Source organism: Callorhinus ursinus, unplaced genomic scaffold (assembly GCF_003265705.2).
Source record: "Callorhinus ursinus isolate GAN/ISIS: 27379988/994484 unplaced genomic scaffold, GSC_fseal_2.0 scaffold12, whole genome shotgun sequence".
Lineage (NCBI taxonomy): Eukaryota > Metazoa > Chordata > Mammalia > Carnivora > Otariidae > Callorhinus > Callorhinus ursinus.
Genome location: NW_027397074.1, coordinates 31,949,289 through 31,959,985, shown reverse-complemented (window position 1 = coordinate 31,959,985; position 10,697 = coordinate 31,949,289). Strand labels below are relative to the sequence as shown.

The 10,697-nt window shown below is 38.6% G+C and overlaps 1 protein-coding gene across 8 annotated transcripts in view; it reads left to right on the top strand.

Annotated features, from left to right (window-relative positions):
* Positions 1 to 1,307: 1,307 nt before the first annotated feature.
* Positions 1,308 to 10,697, top strand: part of DGKB (diacylglycerol kinase beta) — a 710,493-nt gene continuing 701,103 nt past the window's right edge. For 7 of the 8 annotated variants that reach the window (XM_025873283.2, XM_025873279.2, XM_025873282.2 and 4 more), the window contains exon 1: positions 1,308 to 1,518. The gene's annotated coding sequence lies outside the window, so the exon portion shown is untranslated. Of the gene's footprint in view, positions 1,519 to 1,832; positions 2,044 to 10,697 lie in introns of those variants that run through there. The other variant, XM_073898898.1, reaches the window with a different exon arrangement.

Sequence of the window (10,697 nt, the reverse complement as noted above, 5' to 3'; positions counted from 1 at the left end):
AAATTGATATTTATTGGATAATTAATAAATGCTTTGCACATTAACTGGCCTTTGTTTAGCCAAAAGCAGTGATTTTCTAATATAAACAGATCAGGAGAAGATGTATTACTTAATCCTTTTGGGTTCCTTTCCTCCTTCTGAGTCCTCTATTTGTTACGCTTCCTTCTTTTTGTATTAACATCTGTCCAAATTAACCCTGATTAGACAAACTCTAACAAATGGGAAAATATATGGCAAATATAAAAATTGTTCAGAGCAGAGCAGAAATAATTAATGGTGTGCATTACAATTACAATCAAAAGGAATTAAGTTTATTTTTAGCTTAGACAACTGAATGCTCAAAGTGGATTAATAGTACTATCAATTAAGTGTCGTGCATGTGTACATATGTGTGTGCACATACATGTGTGTCTAGGAGGGTTGTTCATCCAGTCTATTACAGAACCAGAATACAAAGACAAACTATTGCTAGAGCAAATTAAGTTAGCTATTAAGAAGTATTCTTGTCTTTAGGGGTTTTGAAAACTTTGTTAAGTCCTAAATTCAGCTCCGCTTCACCTTATGTGAGAATAAGCTGGAGATAAATCAGGGCAGAGAATGAGCCACCAATAAGGACAGAAAGGGAGACTCCACGGGCAGCAGTAACCATTAGGTTTCACCAGAATTTCTAGCTGACAGAAATATTGATGCACTGAAATCATAGTGGCTACTATGCGCGGAAGACAAGAGCCAACAAGGGACGTGTGTATAACAAGATACCCTGCATTTAAGCTCATAAACACCCACCTTAATAGCTCTCTGGTTTTGCACACATTTTGTAAAATAGACATGATTATTTACTGGCTTACATTTTTATTACTCCAATGCATTATTTTACACACGTGGCTCAAAATTACCATTCTTCTCTGTACCCTGACGGGTTACACATACAAACGATTTCCCTTTTAATATTCACCTGCCTTTTCCCTTCCCTTCTTACTTTATCCTCATCTATCTTCCAGCCCCCTGCTCCCAGGCTACCAAGTTAGAATGCAGAAAGAGAGTGTGCAGCTGTTAGAATTGCTAGAAGTGGGTTAGGCGAGTGGTTGATGAACAGTGACCCATCAAGGACTAGAGTTAGCAAAAGGGTGGGGAGACAAGGTATCCAGTTTCCTGTTGCAGGGGAAATGTATCCTGAATGGTAGTAATTGCAGTGAATCAAGCTTAATGTCTCGACAACAGCCACTCATACCTGCACAGTCTCCACCCTCCTCTTATAACTGGTCCCGCAGTTAAATAGCTGTAAAGCACTGTCTCTCTGTCTCCTTCTCCCTGAGCTCCAACAGCAATAGTAGCAACAGCAGCTGTAGAAGCGGCAGCTAGAGATAGGGCTGTTGCTTGCAGCCGCGCAGATTGCCTCCTCCTCACCACACGCACGCACATACACACACGCACTGCACAGATTTCCAGTATCAACGCGTCTTGATAGAAATGAAGGACTCCACGAGATGAGAGAAGAGCATGAGTCATGGACAACAGGTATTTCATCTATGACAAATCCCGTTTTCTTCTGATGCTTATTGGTATGGATAATAAAATAACCATTTGTGATTTCTAGCCTGAGTGGGAGACTGGAGGTGGCCGCGCAGAGGAGGGGAAGCGGGAGTGCGAGGTGGGGAGCGGGGATGCCAAAGATGACTTTCAGGCTCCGGAAACCTACGTCTCTCAGCCTCCGCTGTTTTTGAGTTGCAAATTGTCAGGGGCGGGTGGGCTGCCGGCAGCCTGTGTTGTGGACTGGAAGTCGATTTCCATCTTTCAGACACTAGTTAGAATGGGCCATGCGTGGTGGAAGGGGGTGGCAGTCAAGGGGAGGAGATGCGGCGAGCGGAGTTCTTGACGCTCCACTGCTCTGGGGAAGCCGAGCTGTGAGGCAGCCTTCTTTACCGAGCCGAGAGCGTGTGAATTGGAAGGGATCCTGAGAGCTGGCTGGTCCCGGGTCCTCTCCGGAGAAGCGGTTGCTCTCGCGTCGGAGATGCGCCCAGCCTTCGCCTGCATCACACTGCAGTAAGTTAAACTGGACACGGTTGGCAATTTGAGTGGCTTCTGGGTTTGTGCTGCGGGGGGAATGGAGGCTGAGAAGAAATGGCGAGGAAAGTTAGAAAAGCAAAGCTTTGAATTCTCCTTGAGATGTTCAGTCGGTTTGTCTCTCTGACTCCCGTCCTAGTTATGCTCTTAGTTGGTTTACTCTTGGTTATTTGCTGACGGATGTGGCTTGTTGGTTAGGTGTGCATAAAGCGCCTAGTGCATTGTGATTTTAGGCAACAGACCTGGCAAAAGCGTCCTACATTTAATTACAAGAGGGAGCTCCTGAAAGTTACTAATGGATGACACTTAGCCCTTTCAAAAGAAAATTGTGAAGAGGCCGCTTAGACTTTCAAGCGCCCAGCTAATTGTTCCAAGTTTCATTCCAGACTTATTCCTAATCTGCAAAATAAAGAAGCAATCCCACAAACAAAATGAAACAAAGGTCTTTGATTTACTTTATTATATTAAAATAAAGTGTGAAGCAGTTCTTTAGGTAACTGCCAGGCAACAGCCTTGACGACACTGATGATATGATAAACATGCAAATACTCTTTAGTGGGTGGACGTGCTGGATTCCCCCAGTTTCTTACTCCTGCAGTCATCTTCTCCACTTGCTAAGCGCTCCCTTCCTTGTGATTTCAAAGTGGGGAGTTTTTACATAGCCGGCGTTATACTTCAAACCAAGCAGCACTGTGGTCCCTGGCAAAAAAAAAAAGGAAGGCTAAAAAAACTTTCGGAAAACTACTTCAACTGGTTGCTCAGATTGCAGATAACAAACTCTTAAAAGGAGGTAAAAACAGGTCAGTGACAGCCAGCCCATTGTAAAGCAAATGACCAAATAAATGTGAATGCAGGCAGAATACTAAAGGTCTCTTTTAGAGGGAAACCAGAAATAATTAATCTAAAAATGCTGGCGTATTTCTAACCAGGTCCTCTTTTACACTGACCAGATTTTTTTTTTAATGAAGCAAAGAAGAAGGAATCTCTCAAGCAGAAAGGACATGTTGCGCAAAAATATCAGACCTAGTTGTAGGATCACTGGAAAAATTGTGCTATTACTATAGTTTTCTCCCAGAAAGATTAATGAAAAAACAGAGAGTGCTCAAAACAGAATCCAGGATTTTAAGCTGGACTCTTCATATGCTGTCATAAATTCTATAGGATAAAGAGGTATCAAAACTTAGGAAACAGCTACTGTGAAATGCAAAGTAATTCAGAAACTCTCCATCTTTAGAAAAACGGAAACTAAGGATCACTCTTATCCAGCTATTTCAGTTTTTAATTGAGTTACTCCTTCTCGAAGCCACCTAATCTTCATTATTTTATTAAGAAATAAAACATATCCTGAATGTAATTTGAGTTACTTTGCCTACTCATCTCAAGGATCTCCTGATAAAATATTTTTGTCATTCTGGGAAATACCCAATTATTAGAGGTAACTTACTCCATACACATGTTATTTCTTGGTGCAAAACTCTCTGTATAACTTCGTAAATCACTGAGGAAAATATAATCCAGAAGATATATTGTGCTGGTGCATGAGTGAGAGTGCTTAAAATCTTTAGACAGCAATAAAAAAGAAAAAGAAGCATCTACACAAAAGAACTAAAAGAATCTGGTTGGAGCCAGTTTGTGAGCAACTCTAGAACAGATCACTAGCTGAACCTCAAGTATTAGCTAAAGAGAAGAAAAATCCAGCTAAGAGCCTGAATGGAATTGCTAGGAATTTGAATTGCACAGGGATTCATTCAGAATATCTTTTAAGATAGAAACACAGGTAGAAGAAGTCGAGTTTTGGGAATACCTTCTTTTCATCATTTGGTTGACCTCACTATAAGCCTCATGGTACACCTCATGTTATGTGTGAGAAGATTTTCAAAACTATTTTTGAAATAAAGCCATTATTTTAAAGTTTAAACCATTGGTAAGTTTTGCTGGGAAAAGTGTCTGAACTAGGCAAGTATCCTATGACTCATGCTTCCCTTGCACACTACGGAAAGAAGGAAGAGTTGTAGCCAGACAAGCCAAAGATAGCTGCTGGTCTCTCAGTCTAATTGGGCCTGCTAATAGTGACTATGATGTTGATATATAGGCTGGAGATGACATATTAAGAATATCCTTTACTGGATGCTTCTTCCCCTGGCTGGCCTCAGGAACAGAACTGTACTTATGTATGCATGATGCTGTTGCAATATTCTCTTAAGGGTAATACTTCTAGCCTAGGAGCATCTGTCTGGAGGAAGATCTAGGCAAGAGTTTGAAACCTCTTCCTATTGCTTCTCTCCCATTCATGACATTTTCTCTCTCTTTTAAAACACCAATACAAAATCTGACCACAAGCAAGAATCCTACGTATTGGGTCACCTTTAGGTATTAATTATGAAGTAGTTTCAACCCCTTGATAGCTCTTTGGTTTATTTGCATGTATGATTTATTCACCATACAGTACATGAATTGTTCACAGTTATTGTGAGTACACAAATGGCAGGTACTAGGTTAAGTGGTTTGCAAATGTCTTCTCATTTATGGGATAATAGCTACAGGAGAGATGGCATTTTCTCCCCTTTATAAGAAACTAAATCACAGAGCAAATAGGCAGATTACCTAAAGCAACATATTTATAGTAAATGGTGGGCTAGGATTAACTCTAAATCACTTTGCCCTTTTGTTTTATTAAAGTGGTGCTCTACCATGTTCTAGTGGAGTGAGCTTGTCGATTTATAGGTGAAGTACGTTGAGAGTGCTTGAGAAAACATAACAATCAGGAGAAAACTCCCTGCTCTACTGCTACCCAAGACTGGATCTATCCAAATTAAAACTTGAATTGACCCCAAATCCAAACATGGCATACTCAACTATTCCAATTTCAGTGTTCTTCTCTGGCTTCATGAAACATGAGAATGAGGCTGGGGACATCTTTGTCAGGAAGGAAAATGATGGAGTTAATATGGGAGGAGAGAAGTTGAAAGACCCAAAAACCAAGAGGGATAAAAGGGAAATAAGAGGAGGCTTATCATGGTGGGAGACTGGTATGAGGAATTGTTCAGATACTGCGTCCTGAGGGGTGCTAAAAACAAACTCTTTGGACCGCATGTGGGATGGATAGATAAAGCACAGATTTAAACCATCTCTTTAAGTAGTTGTAAGGTCTAAATATAAAAATTAGATTAGGCTTATCTTCAGATAATCTCCTTTACACTTTTTTTTTAAAGAGTAAAAGTGATTCAAAGGAAAGTGGGGGCTGAAAGGCCTGATGATGACCAAAGAGGTAAACAGTGTGTGGAAATATCACTGGTTCTTGCATAATCACTTTCTGAAAATTTGCCAGGAGATGAAAGGCCATCTTTAACTGGTGAGGATAAAAACAAAATGGTTCATGTAGGTAAAATCTGAAGTGTTAAGGAGAATAACGTGATTACTGTCACTTGTCTTCTTATCACAGAAGACAAACACTAACAAGGAATAAAATGAAAATGTTACGGGCATAACGCCAAACAATATTTTAAGATTGGTCTTTCTCAGCATGCTAAATTTAAACAGCTGGAATTCTTTTTTAAGTATTATCTGAGTCAACAATTTGAAATGAAGGATTTGTCTTGAACAGGGAATCTGTATTGCCTTGTAAGTTTGAAACACAATGTCCTTGACTCTGTTATTTTTTATTGGCAATATGCCAATCACTACAGAGCAAGGAGCACAAAAGTTATTACCTTCAAAATCAGAGTATAAATATATCTGCTCCATAAGGAAAGTTGATGAACTTTGACGGAGCTTTGCAAATACATTTACATTGTCAGGGCTGATTCTTAGTCATGTCTCTTGTCACTTGTGACACTGCAGGTTGAGGTTAGGAATAGAGTTAGGACAATTAACTTCAGGGGTTGATTTTTGAATGTGGTGTTTTGGCTCTTTTCCCCTTACAGTTTAAAAATAATGACAGGAACTTTTGTTGAGTGCTTGCCACGTACCAGTTGCTTGTATAAGCATCTTGCATTTTAATCTTGACAATACCCTTATAGGATAATCCTATTATCATCTGCATTCCATTTTATAGAGGAACAAACTGAGGCATCAAGAGGGATAAAGGACTTACCCACAATTCGAAATTAGTAGTTTTGGAGCTGGGGTATGAACCAGAAATCTGTCTCTAGAGCCCATGCTTTTAACCCAAAGGCTCCAAGTCTACTTATTAACTCTTACTGGCTTTTTATAACCCTCTACAATTCATGATATTTGTTTACCTCTTTTGTTTCTGCTTACACCTGTCTCTGTAATTTCTTTCTTGACACCCGGATTCCTCTGTCCTTACTCCATTAGTGTTTCACCTTATGATGGATCTTTAAGCTTTTGCTCTAGCATCACAACCTTCCAGGATTCTATTTGGAGTCTACCACTAGCCCAACTGTCCTTTTCTGTGGTTCCACTGCAACTCGTGCTTGCCTTTATTATTGAATATGCCACAGAGGACTGAAATAATCTATTTTCTGCATTGAGGAAGGAAACCAAGCCTTATTTATCTTTGGAATGTTAGTGCTGAGCGTTATGTCTAATACAATAGTAAAACTCAAAAAATACTGAATTCAGTGCTCTAATTCAGTTCCCTGAGGGATCCGTAGTTCCAATTCCATAGTTTTTACCCCCCAAAAGACTAGAGAATGGTCTTTCAAATGCAAGTTACATGGTCTGAGCCAGATAGTATATTTTAATTAGGTGAACTCATAATTTGTATAAAATAACTCAAAAGATATTTACCACCCCTGTGGTATTGCATATTTAGAATGTAGGAGACAATATTTTAGAATATGACAGATGGCTATTCCAGACTACAATATTGAAATTTGTAACAATACCTAATTTCTGGTACTAATGTATCTTGAGGGGGGGAAAAGCAAGTATTAGAATAAATGGCTCATCAAAGATGTTTTGCTTTTGTCGGCCAGTAGAATGAAGTTGTGAAATGGTGCTTTTGAAAAATTGTTTCTTGAATTCTCATTTTCTTTGAGAAAAAGTCCTGAGAAGATTTTGATTTAGTCATAGCTAATAAATATTGAGTCCTATCAGGAACAGACATTAGAAAGTTGACTACCACCAGAGGAAAATGAAAAAATGGATAATGGTGGGAAAATCAATCCCTACTCTCCCTCCCCCAAAGAAGCATTTTCAGTTTATGGGATAATTTGGATTTTAGTTATGAATGATATGTAAATTTCTTTCATTAAGTATTCAAACATTATAACAATGGAACTGGATGGGCATGGCTATAGGGCTTTCCAAATACAGTATTTTTATTAAAAGTATCATCTTTGGTCAAATAATTCTTTTTTACTCTTTTTTTCCTACTTTATTCTCTTTCTAATCCATGCAAATCAGTTGTCAAATATGCAGTTATAACCAGGGGAAGATGAGATGTGGAGATGTGTGGTAGCTATTTAAGATCCCTCTGGAGTTCCATCAATAAAGTTATCTCAGGATGAGAATAACCCAGTGACATCGCTGGGCCTTCCTTTATAATATTTCTTTTTCTTTGTAGAATCTTCGTGATGATGGAATTGTGGTTAAAGGTGTGGAGAAATCAACTCCATGTAAAATTTCTCAGTATGCACAGATGCTCGTTTGAATTTCATCATTTCCTTCTTAGGCACTGCGATACAGGGGTTAATATTTATTCTTTGCCTTCAAATTGCCTGTGCTCAAATCTTTACTACTTGGATGACTTTGAGCAAGTAACTTAAATTCTCTGGTTTACATTTCTCTTTGTAAAATAGGGATAATGAACATGATATCCACTTCATAGAATTATGTGATTTAATCATGTGTATAAGAGGCTTAGGACGGAAGGAACATAATAAATACCCAGAAATAATAGCTATTTAGTATTTTCTATTTATTTAGGGTGTTGTTTCAGGTAAAAAGTAAAGTGCCAATAGCAAAGAAAATGTTCTAAGTAAAATCTAAAAGCTGTTTTCATTCTAGTTTTATATTAATAAAATACGAGACTCCTAAAGCTTATTAAATGTTATAGTAAACATCTTTATAGGGTCATCTCTACTTACTATTTTGCCCAAAATGTTTTTATTGAATTATTAAAAAAAATGGTAACTGGTAACAAAGATAAATTAGGTAACACATGCAAATACTTGCAGGAGAGTGGCGGGCACACAATCAGCCCTTAGCCATATCACTTCTCTTCCCTTTGGCTATCACCATAATGTGAGGCCTTTCTTTAGTCTTCCTCTGACTGTCTCAAGAGGTAGTCACAGCCATCATCCATTTAATGTATAAACCGATATTCTGTTTTCGTCTATATCAACTCTTCTCCTATTTGTACCTATGCAGACTGGGAAAAAGATGATCCCTGGTGTGAGGAAATCTGTTATTGCCTAGATTGCCTCCCTTTGAATCATATGAACTGGAAAGGAGGAAGAAATGGAGGTCCTGTGGAAGAGCATTTCAGGATCCTTGACCTGAAAACAGAGCTTCAAGCACAAAAGATGAGTTTGTAGTTTATTCAGCAACTTGTTCTGCTGAGACAGAGAATGTAACGAAACTTTTTTTTTTTTTTTTCCTGGGCCTTTGACCAAGGAATCCCTTCGCTGGTTACTTAATGAAGAGAAATAAAGACTGGGGAATTCTCGCTTGCCTGCTTTTCTTAACATTGTATTTTAGGGATCCCAAGTAACGCTTGGCTACTTCTGGGAAATTTGAAGGTTCCTATGAATAAACACAGTTATTAAAACTTGTACCTTAAGAAACAGAACTACTGACACCATGATCCTGTGCTTTATTTGATTTCATTCTTTAGTTATCAATGGGCTACTTTGTTTCAGGCAATGTGCCAGGCTCAGGAAAGGAAAGAGTAAGATAAGGGGCAAATTCCCACAAAACTCAAGGTACTTCAGTGAAAGACAAAGACAGACAGAAGCACACACACCCGAACGAGGAAGCAAATACACGATTTATTGTTGTTGTTGTAATAAGCGCTATGAAAGAGACAAAGAGCTGAAATAGAGAAGAACAGAGGTCCTATTGACTGGGGAACAAACCGGTTTCAAGACTCATAGGAACCACTTCCACACACCTGCCCTCCATTATCCTTTTTTCATTATAGAACAAGTTTCTGGTGCTGACAGTGAGCAGAGGAGGATTACCTGAAGTAATCCCAAAACCAAGACAGATGAACTCATGGGGAATCAGAATTTTAGAATTATTGAGCAAAACATTTCATTCAGTCAGAAACATGACTCCCACATTGCTATTCCCCTTACCTTTATATTACAGGATTATTCAGCTTGTGGCAGCTTTTGAAGATTAGAAAAATGCAAGGACTTAATGTTGCTTAGTAACTTGTGTTGCTGTCATTTTGGGTTGCACATAAACAAGTTGTAACTTCCCCACACTTGTCCCAAATTACTAGAATTGAAACAGAGCACACCAGCTGATGAGTCACTTTGCTATCCTGTTGTTCTTAATAAGAGTTCTGGTTACCAGGATGGGTGCTTTATCGTTACATAATGTTATTTGCCACCCCATATGTCAGAACTTTCTGTTTGGCAAATAGAGGTTCCTTCCCTGTCACCCACTGAAGAAAGCATAGCATAACAGCTATTCAGAGCAGGAGTATTGTTGTGTTTGGGTTCCTGGTTTTTTGAATGTACTCCAAACTCCATCACACTACATAGTGAGGGTGAAGTGGTAAAGGATTTTGACCTTCATGTGGAAATTGTATTTTAGAACTATTAATGCTTTTATCATTCAAGCTACTTGCATAACTGCTTGGTGGTACATTTAGTGTTCAGGTAGCTGTATTATCTTTGTAAGAACGCTTTCAAAGCAAAACAAAACAAAACAATGGTTTCAATGTGACTGTAATAATATTGCTATTCTTTATGGTTAGACAGTGTTTTCTAATTCTTAAAATTAGAAACTTTATAAAAAAAGAAAGCAGTAATATTCTTTTAGATTTGGTGTATATGTCGGGGTCCTGGGTGGTTCAGTCAGTTAAGCCTTTGGCTCAGGTCATGATACAGGTCCTGGTATCCAACCCCACACGGGGCTCCTTACTCAGCCTGCTTCTCCCTCTCCCTCTGTGCTCTCTCTCTCTCTCTCTCTCTCTCTCTCTTTCTTGTGTGTGTGTGTGTGCACTCTCGAATAAATAAAAATCTTTAAGGAAAAAAAAGATTTGGTGTATATGTCAGTAGTATGGGAGTACGATATTGATCAAAATTTTTTCTCCACTACTAAGTGTCAAAGCTATATTGGAATTAACACCTATGTCTTACTTTGGGGAGCATCCTGGATAAAGAGAATGCATACACGCTGTTTCTTTAACATTTCTTTTGCTGTTCCTAATGCATCAAAATCCAAACTATGTTAAGACATAAGGAAAAATTGTTTGAGGAATGCTATTATGTGTGTTAAAAGAGGAAAAGGGCAAGAAAGGTTTCCGTATCTAAACATTAAACAAAATTAAATAGTTTTCTATTTTAAGGACTTCTCAACAGTTCTTCGGATGCAAGTGTATGTCAGAATCTCTAGGAGTGGGATTTAGTCCAAATTTCCCTGACCTTATTTGATCACAGAATCCCTTCTTTTGGGAACATCTATTAATATCTCTTTGAAAACCTCAGATCACA